Here is an 8652-nt window from a genome sequence, read left to right on the forward strand (position 1 = left end):
CGCTCCGTAAGAAGAAGAAGAAGCGCGGCTCTTCCGGGGTTTTCTCCCGTGTTCATTTAAAACGAAAGTTTATCGCAATAGACTTATTTCACTATCGAAAAAAAGTAATATCGCAATAACGATAATTATCGTTTTATCGCCCAGCCCTTATTATAATTAATACGTTTTTAGACAAAAATGACAATTTCTGTTGATAGTTTAACAATTTACCTCCAAGTTATGGGTGGACTGTAGGCACAGAGCAACCCCACCCCCCTTCCCTTCACCCATAACTGAGATCTCCGTTTACACTCTCTCCCACTAGCTTACAGCCCCTCGAACCCTCAACCTAACAATAGCGGTGTAACAAAAATGAAGAGCAATATTAGATCTAGAAGATGCATCAGAATGGAGCTGAGCAGTGGGCTTCTGGCCTGCCCAGCATATTCTCTACATCACAAATTAGCTCTTCTTTATATGCTCCTGATTCACAAAAATTTTAAAAAAGAAAAAAAAAATACAGCAGTTTTAAGCTAAATTTTCTTTCAATATGTCCTCCATCATCATCAAAAAAATGCCAGAAGAACATGTTAAAAACCCAATTTTAATCAGACTGGTTCTTTAACTCTGCAGTGAAAACCTTCAACTGCAGGCTGGTTCTCAAATCTGCCTGACACTGAAGCCAAATGAGGAAGGAGTTGCTTTCTGGGATCATGTGACAGGAGGCACAAAAGCAGAAAAAAAACTAAGATCAATGCATTTGTTCAAAAACCTGATGGAAGTCCATCGTATTCATTTCATATAGGCACTCAGCTGATGTCCACAGATTTAGCAGAGGAGATATGCTGCAAGAATCACCCAAACCTCTCTCCTGCATGAGAAGCATCTCCCCATAGTGGAGCTGCAAAAAAATATATAGCTTTCTGACCTAATATCCCACCAGCTGAGGAATCTGCGCTCAGATGGGGGGGAATAGCCTGGTTTAGACCGAGCTGCAATGCAGAGCTGGGAGGAAGGCTGCGTTCACGTGGTTGCGAGGAAAATCGAGGATCCAGCATTAATGAGCTCCGACATGCAACCCCACTCCCAATGTCAACACCAGGTGGGAAGGAAGGAAGGTGGGCTGGATCTATGGAAGGACTGCCCCCACACCCTGCAATAAAACACGGGCCTGCGCCACATCACTACCTCATAGGTGCTCCTCTGCTGTTCCAGCTGTTTCTCCAAGAAGGTCACGAGATGTGCAGCTGTTTGCACCAGAGGAGAATTCTCTATTCAAATGAGGTTATTATATAAGGCTTATGTCATTGGGAAGTGATGCATAATGTGCAGCCACCACATCACACCCCCAAACCAGCCCCTTCTGGTTACCTGGCAGCAAAATGCCACACTAAAACCCTGCACGCGGCTTTCCTGAGGAGAAACTAGAACATAATCGAGGAAGGAAAGCGCGCAAAGCTTTCTGGGAACCGTGCCCTTGATTAATGATACAGTTCAGGGATCACCGAATCAGATTCAGGCACCCGGTTAACTCGGCGCCTGTCGCCCCTCCTCTTTTTTATTTTTTCAAATTATCTTTATTAAACCAAACTCTACAACTTTCCAATTTAATCTTTATTTAGAAAACAGCTACCCGAGCTGCGCAACTCTTTCCCGGTCGTGCGTGAGAGAGCTCCCAAGTTGGGGTTCAGTAGAAACGTGGTTGAGGGTTTTCCGCTCCCACCCCTGCCTTTCCTGGCGCAAACGGCCATTGGATTAGCGGCGGATCGAGGGGAGGAGAGCAAACCCAGACTGCGCCATTGTTGAAACGCGTCTAAAAACGAACACAACTAACTCAAATGCGTGACAATCTGGTCCCAAAAGGGGGTCGGACACGTCAGAGCACGCGCAAAAAACGCAACTCCGAGCGTCTGCTGGCGTTTGTTTTCACCAACCCCCCCTCTTCAGTCGCTCAGTTCCCGCCCCGGCACGTGCCGCTGGTATCAACTATGATATTTGACACAGTTGGAAATCACTGAATTCTATGATACCTGTGAAGCCCAGGTTTTAATTGGAAAGTTACCCTGCAGAGTCCACCCTGGCGCAATCAGTTGCACGTACACCCGGTCGCCGCCAGGGGCGCCCTTCCCTTTGCCGTTACATGAACAGGCTTCAATTGTGTCAACAACAAGACCCAGATAAACGCACGCATCATTTTTGGAGCGGTTTCCTGTTACTGAACGCCAGGTGTACGGCACAAGCCCCGACCACACCAAATCTGCCCCCTCCCCACACACCTCACAGCGGAAAACGCCAATGCCCGCCGTCCGCCATTAGGGAGCCGACGGAACAATACTGGAGCCTGGAGGCGGCTGCAGTCACAGCACACGGAGCGTAAAGGGAAATGTCTGTAAAAAAATTAACTATCTATAAAAGCCCGTCATGTGAATGCGGCTTTCGGGCTGGCTCTGGAGAGAATACCGGTGAATCCCGCCAGAACCCCCACAAGTTGCCCAAACTTTGACCAATTAGGCGTGAAAGTGGAATATATGGACAGTCTGTGGGAATCGCTTACCGGAGTAGGTCTTGAAACGGTGTAGCGCCACTTTTGTGCCCTGACATTAATCCCGGGGAGCGCATGCGCACAACGTAGAACTTTCCACTTTACGTCCAAAGATCGTCTATTAGGACGATGAGCCATTTGAGTTTGATGTCCTCTCTGACAGTCAAAGTTAAGCAAGCCCACATAAGATCTATCACCCTTAATTACAATTTTATGCCGAGCAAAAATTATACATAAGTTGACAACAAACAAATAAAGCGGAAATAATAGTGATATATTCCACAGCTTTTTTTTCTTCTTCCTTTTTTTTTGTTGCTTTTTTGCTATTTTACAATTTCCTCCAACAATTTATATTTAAAACTGGCAATGCTTGACATTCATGCTTTTATCTCTTTTTTTACTTACAGATATTTATAACTTTATTACACAAAGGTTAAAAAAATGAACCCAAAACTGTATGAAAACGTAATTTCTGAGATTTTTTTAAATCATTTTTGCTGCAAAAAAATAATAAATAATAAGATCAAATAGTTTTTATGTTCTTTAACTAAAGATTACAAGTGTAGAGACTAAATTAAAATTATAAATCCAAAAATTGATTTAAAAAAAGGTCAAAACAATGTGGAAAATGTCTTAAAAAAACAGGCAAAATTTCAAAGATTTTTTTCCAAGGGTATCATGATATTATGTTATATGTCTTCTTATTTTTAAACCAAAAATTTCAAAGTGACAAACTTTTTGAAACCTTCACATTAAATTTTGAGAGAAAGCCATAGTGATGAGGGGTCTGTGTAATTTCTGTAGTTTAAAAGAGACAATGTGTCAATCAAACTCAGTGGTGAGTTCAGAGACCATTGAGGTTTAACCCAAAATTTGTAAATGCAAAAGTCACTTAGGATGGTACATGCTTTGGAACCAAGGCCATTTTGAGGGGCTAAACAATAGAAATGACGAAAATTTCTTCAAAATTTTGCTGTTATGAGTTTTAAAAATATATTTTGTAGCTTTTCTGCCTGTTTTATAAATATCTTACTATTATAAAGTGTGTTTATCAATTAATTTTGATTTTAGATATATATATAAAACATTTTACTGTCAAAATAGTTTATTATTAATAATAATAAAAAAAAAAATAGTGTCTGTTTTTAAAAGTAATCAAGTACAAACTAAAAAACAGATCATTGTTCCAGCATTTTGTGAGGAAAAAAAAGGACAAAAATGGTCACGAATAATGAGTAACAAATTGTACGTGTAGATCTATAAATTTCCTCATAAGGATAGTGATGCAATGCTTCCTGAAAATTAACATTGTTTCTCCAGGGATGTTTATTTCAAACAAATGCAAAACTCCTCACCAAGAGAATAAAACGGGAGCAAACTTTTAGATTTTTTTTTAAATTTTCCTTTTAAAAATATACAGCAAAAAGTTTTAAACAAAATTTATATAACACAACTTAAAAAATGAAAAAAAAAATTAATTATTGTATAGGTGCTACTTTTACTGCTTGTTTGTGATGTCATAAATGACGGTGTCTGTAAGGTTATCCAAAATAAACATATCAATGATCTGTTCATCACAGAGACCAGGACATGACTTAAAAAAATAAAAATAAAAATAAAAAAAGCATTCCTTTAATTTATTCATTTGAGTTCACAAATTTGTATTTTTTGCACAGAAACAAGCATTTTGAGGCTACTTTAGTATTTCGTTGCTCAGATTACTATTTTGCAAGCATTTTGTTGGCACAGAGGAGCATTTAGCGGTTTAAAATTAGTAATGGTCACAAATGAGCATTTTGTGGTAAAAAAATTAGGGTTATTAGTGCACAAATAAATTTCCTCACACAAATTAGTGTTCTGTGCGCACAAATTACCCTTTTTCTCTTGGCACAATTCAGCAGTTTGTGCTCACACAAGAGTATTGTCTCCGCACAAACTAGTTGGCCAATTTTATGGCCCCAAATTAGTAGTAGGATTTGATTATGCTAAAATACTAAGTTGTGAACACAAAATATTCATTTATACTCACATAACAGTTATTTGAACCCACAAAATGCCAATTTGGGGTCACAAAATACCAATTTGTGAGAGCAAAATGCTAAATTGAACCCACAAAAATATACTATTTTGAAAAGACAAAATGCTCATTTTTGGCCACAAAATCCAAATGTTAACACACAAAATGCTTATTTGTACACACAAAACGCTACAGGTACTGGCAGCAACCATAAGGAAACAAAAGGAACCAAAGTACAAGTAGTAATTTGTAGAGTCTGAATAAATCACAGCAGGTTAGTTTTCATTCAGGATCATCTGTTACTGCTGACTAAGAGGAAAAACAACTTTAAATAAACAAAGATTTGTTTAAAAAAATGGGTTGCAAAAAAATTGAGTGAGAGATTTATTTTAGGCTAACTTAGTCTTAAAAATATAATCTTTGCTCTACATTCTTTTGGAAAACTCTGATTTTATTATTATTGGAAATATTTAAAACACATTCCCACATTTAAAATGGACACAAATGAAGTATTTATAAAGGACTTATAAATTCAATTAGAAAACTTTTAATTAAGATTTGGACTTTAGTGGGGTGGGACAATGGGATAATGGCATTTATAGGGGGGCTCCAGACTTATTTGGTATTTTAAAAACTATTTTCAAGCATTCTTTTCTCTTAATTTTTTTAAGATTTGGTTTGAGGACAACTTACTTTAGTCATAAACTACATGTTTCAGCATTGTGGAACATTTAATACCTGATGGGCGGGGCGTGAAATGTCCTCTAATTATGGAATGACCCTACAAGTGAGTGAAGACCTTTGAAGATTCCACCATTTCCTTTTCTAACACAAAATATTTACAGAATCAACAAAAATAAATATTTGCATTTTCATTAACATGTCCATCAAAGCATAACGTGTTCAAAGTTGGTTACTATTATATTATTAAAGTTAATCATGCAAATTTAAATAGGGAATAACTTTATTTAAACCCCCACAATGAGCTCGATCTCAGAACAGAAACAGAGTGAGTCCTCGTTGTTTTCCTATCTTTTCCAATGTCCATTCGTATTTTTCTTCCATTTTTGCCACGCATGCGCAACACGAGCAATCTGAGATAGCATGGTTGGCAATTAAATCGCTCCATCAAGTTAATTGCATTTTATTAATACAAATGATATAGTTTATGCCAACTGAGACCAGCTCAGCAGGAACAGGAAGAAATGCTGCGGATGAGAAGCTTTTTCTTCCCAGGTTTCCCCGCGCTGCCATGCAGCACGCAGCGCGGGTCCAATCAAAGGCTGGGGTCCGGGTTGACAGAGTTCATGCGTTCAGAAAAACCCCAGCCTTCCTCTCTGATTTCATCCCGACTGGCTGCTCAAGGAGATCTGCGAAGAGTTGGAAATGTATCAGAAAAGCACATTTACGGAGTAAACTGTTTTTGAGTCCAAATGAGAGAGGACCAGGCGCGTTCAGATGCAATGGAAACGTGCAGATCGGATTCAACATCACTTCCTCTGCAGCCACTCCTAAAGTATACAAATTATTATTATTATTTTTTTTTTTTGACTAAGTAAGCATTTTAAAGTCACTTGTTGAGTAAATCAGCTTTCAGCCTTAGAATTTGAATTTATCTTCAGGTCATGATAACAAGCCGACATTACAAAACCCTTGTAAAAAATAAAAATAAAATATGAACTCTGTCAGAGAAAATTACAATTTTTATTCAATTTTAAAAATATAATATTTAATATTCATTAAAAAAGTGTCTTAATTTTTTTCTAGTAAATATAATTGGTACTTTTGAGCTATATTTGCAGTGACAGCACAATCCTGGGAAGCAAAAATAAATGTTTATTTTTGAAGAAAACAATTTCCTGGACAAGTACCTTATAAACACTGTCTGCATAATTTAAAGCAACTTTAAAAACTCTGTTAAACCAGAAGTAAGGCTTTCAGTTAAAAGCAGAAGAAAGACTTCCAATATTAGAGCCCTCGTGGACTATTTAGAGAATACAGACCTTTCATTTAACATCATTTCTATAAGTTGGTTCAACAGTTACAAGAACACTGATTTTGAATGATAATTAATGCAATTATCTTTAGTGATCATAATAATTTAAACACTAAATTTTGTTACAGGGACTTTATTTTGATACTGGAGCTGTGATATAAAATACTGTATTGTGTTTAACTAAATAATATTAAGTGTAACAGGATGTGTAACAAATGTTTATGGATGTGTTTGCATTAGTTCATTTAATGTAATTTTGTTTTATTCACTTCAATTAAATTTATTAAAACATAGTTTTATAGAGCTAAACTAATTTTAACAAGTTAAATTCTAAATTAATTAAATTCATATCACATATATATATAAAAATTACCATTTAGTTGATTTCAAATTGAGTGTTCTGTGAAAAGAAATCCTGGTGGTTCCTGGGATTTGGTTTCTGGTTCTGTGTGAAGTTCAAATGTTTTCCATTTTCCTCTCACTCCAAAAAACATTTTTTATTGGTTAACTGATGATGCGATTTTAAATTATTCATCGGTGTGAATGTGAAGGTGTATGTACCTGGTTGTGTGGTCTTGGAATGCACTGACAGCCTGTCCAGGGTAAACCCCTCCTCTGCCCAACAGTATGACTAGGATAGGCTCCAGCAACCCCACGACTCCAAAAGGGATTAAGCCGGTTCAGAACATGGATGCAAAACTCCACATGCATGATATCATTTTTATTCTTTTTTTCTAAAAACATACTTAAAAAAAATCAACATTTTTAAAATATTAATTTTCAACTAATTTAGAAAATGATGAATACTTTTCTACTTTTGCAAAGACAAACCTCCAATTAAAAAGGCTTTTTCATTTCAAAATGACTTGTGCTGCAGCTGTATGTTTTTCAGACTTCTGGACATTTCTTACTGGTATTTAAAGAAGAAGCAGAACAAACATTTTGCTTAAATAAATAAAATCAAGACATTAAATTAAAGAAGAATGACTTATAACAACCAGTTTGGGTTGTACTTTGCTTTATCTGCTTATCAAGCTGCTACAGAAAGATGATGAACGGATGATTACGAGGATATTCATGAATGAGAATAAACATCTTCAACCAGTTTCCATGTTTATTTTCTCTGAAGATTTCTTTGGGGTGCAGCGTGCACCAGATGAATTTAAAGGTTTCAGTAGATTTTATTCTTCGTCTTTTATTTCTGATCACGTCTTTCAGTCCATTTGTTTAGCGTCTAATTTAGTCAGCTGCTACTTCCTTATCCTTGCTAAGGTTGGTTGGACCCGTTCTCTGTATGATCGTCTCTTTAAAGTCCGTCTTGTCTTGACTGAAGCAATAACATCAGATGTTCCCTTATTCTCTTCCCCAATCTGCTTCTGTCTTTTCAGTTCTTAAAATTTTTAGCTCAGAATGTTTTAATTTTATATTGTCATGCATTAAATTCAATAACATTTAAAATAAAACTGTTAATAAAGGTTTCAAGTGAAGGGCTTTAGTGACGTCTGTGCTTCATACTATATAACATTTCACACAAAAATGTGCCCCAAAGTTTGAATACATCTGACTTTATGACATCTTTAGAGCACTTTAATGGTAGAATGGTGAGAAAAGCCTCTGCTTTGCTCTTCCTGGGAGCTGCATGTTAGCAGGGGTCAGACGCTCCTGCTGAAGACAGTAAAAATGATGGTGCTCCTCCATCACCCGGTCCGTCCCCACCTCATCCATCAAGGTCGTGGAGCATCGTCGCTTCAGCTTCACCTCTACGTAAAGCGCAAGAACTTCATCCAGCAAACATGCATGTTGGTATTTCCAAAACCTAAATCTTTAGTCTTTGTTTTGAGATGTGATTCGATTTTACTAATTTGACCTATTAATAGTTTAACACATAAACTGTACATGAAAGCAAAACATTCAGAAATAGAAAATATTGTAATTTCTGTTGACATTTTAGACTAGAAAACAAAACTAAAAAAGAAATACACTTTTCCTCTTTGTAGGTTTTTCATAAATTTCTCTTAAAAATAAATAAAAATCAAACAGTGACAGTTTTCATGTTCTGCAGGTCTATAAAAGGTGATTTTTTTTTATTTAAAACAGAAATGCAAAGCAAGGACAACA

The 8652-nt window shown here is 36.6% G+C and overlaps 1 protein-coding gene across 1 annotated transcript in view; it reads right to left on the minus strand.

Moving 5' to 3' along the window:
- zmym2 (zinc finger, MYM-type 2) overlaps positions 1-2565 on the minus strand; it is a 35341-nt gene extending 32776 nt beyond the window's left edge. Inside the window, exon 1 of the mRNA XM_024286550.2 lies at positions 2534-2565. The gene's annotated coding sequence lies outside the window, so the exon portion shown is untranslated. The remainder of the gene's footprint in view (positions 1-2533) is intronic.
- Positions 2566-8652: the final 6087 nt, after the last annotated feature.

Source organism: Oryzias melastigma, linkage group LG21 (genome assembly GCF_002922805.2).
Source record: "Oryzias melastigma strain HK-1 linkage group LG21, ASM292280v2, whole genome shotgun sequence".
Classification (NCBI taxonomy): Eukaryota; Metazoa; Chordata; class Actinopteri; order Beloniformes; family Adrianichthyidae; genus Oryzias; species Oryzias melastigma.